This window comes from Neomonachus schauinslandi, chromosome 5 (assembly GCF_002201575.2).
Source record: "Neomonachus schauinslandi chromosome 5, ASM220157v2, whole genome shotgun sequence".
NCBI lineage: Eukaryota > Metazoa > Chordata > Mammalia > Carnivora > Phocidae > Neomonachus > Neomonachus schauinslandi.
In genome coordinates, this window is record NC_058407.1 from 48,036,558 (window position 1) to 48,038,194 (window position 1,637).

The window sequence follows — 1,637 nt, forward strand, 5'->3', positions numbered from 1 at the left end:
CTGGCAAAAGGTACAAATGACTTTTGCTGTGTGGCCTGTGGCTCATCTTAGCAGAAAGGTTGTAAGACAGTATCCCACAATTTTCCATGGCCTCAGATGGGCATGGAACAGCACTCAAATTTGTCCTGTACTTTTGTTTGTTTGTTTGTTTGTTTGAGAGCGAGAGTGAGCACGTGTGTGAGCAGTGGGGGAGGGGCAGAGGGCAAGGGAGAGGGAGAATCTTTTTTTTTTTTTAAAGATTTTATTTTTTCACAAGAGAGAGAGAATGAGAGAGAGAGAGCCTGAGAGAGGGGGGGAGCAGAGGGAGAGGGAGAAGCAGACTCCTGCTGAACTAGGAGCCCGATGTGGGGCTGGATCCCAGGACCCTGAGGTCATGACCTGAGCCAAAGACAGATGCTTACCTGACTGAGCCATCCAGGCACCCCAACTTCTCATGATTTTAGAGTCAGAATCTCCTGCAGTCCATTTGACCATCAAATTGTCACTGATTTGTCACTGAGAGAAGGCTGTGGGTGCCCCTTGTCCTTGCTCGATGGTAGTGGACAGGATTGTACATGGTTTGGGAGTTAGAAGATCTGTGTTTAGATTTCAGCTTATCTTAGCCTCAGTTGTCATACTGGAAGAAGGGAGACAGTGCTCATAAAATGGTTTGGAAACATGAATTAAATAATGTAGCCAAAGGACAAGTCCCATAAAATGCATTGATCACTGTCATTTCCCTTCTAACGATAGCTAGAGCTTACTGAGCATTCACTGTGTGCAGAGCACTAGGTAATAATCCTGAGTGGACCCACTCATTTCATCCTTGTAGGAGGAACCAAACACAGGCTTAGAGAACTTCAGCAACTGGTCTAAGAGACATCAACATGTCAAAGCAAAGATCTGAACCCAGAAAGTCTAACTACACAGCTTATATGTTTAACCACTGTGCCATTCAGAGATTTTTTTTTCCAAAACATATCACAAGTTGGTTAATACCGTTTTGCTTTTACTTATCAAATGTTTACAACTTTTAGGGGCACCTGGGTGGCTCAGTCAGTTAAGCATTGCCTTCAGCTCAGGATCGCGAGCCCCACATCAGGCTCCCTGCTCTGTGGGGAATCTGCTTTTCCCTCTCCCTCTGCCTGTCTGCCCTGCTCATGCTCTCTCTCGTTCTCTCTCAAATAAATAAATAAATAAATAAATCTTTTAAAAAAATATTTACAACTTTTACAGTGAAAACGCTTGGAGAAGTGGTTCTCAACTAGTTCATGCAGACATATCCCAGGTAGTATTACAACTTTCTTAAGAGTTCGAGTGGTGAGTATACAGTTCGGGCTCCAAGATCAGGTGTGCAAAAACAGTTGCATTTACTTTTCTCTATAATGAGATTTAACTTTCTTCAAGTCTCATTCAGGTGGGTGGTAGAATGGAGTCCAGATAATTGCAGTCAAGAATTCCTCTTGCTTCCCTATCGTATCGTGGGCATCTCCACATTCTTGTCCACCAATGGGGGCAGGAAGGAAACCAGTCCTCTGCTGTTACCTGTCTACCTCTTATATGCTGAGATGTACATCTTCCTGCCTGATTGTTGATCATCATACCAATGACTTCTGAGCCCCTCTCAAAAGTACAGGACAGGAGCTCCTGGGTGGCTC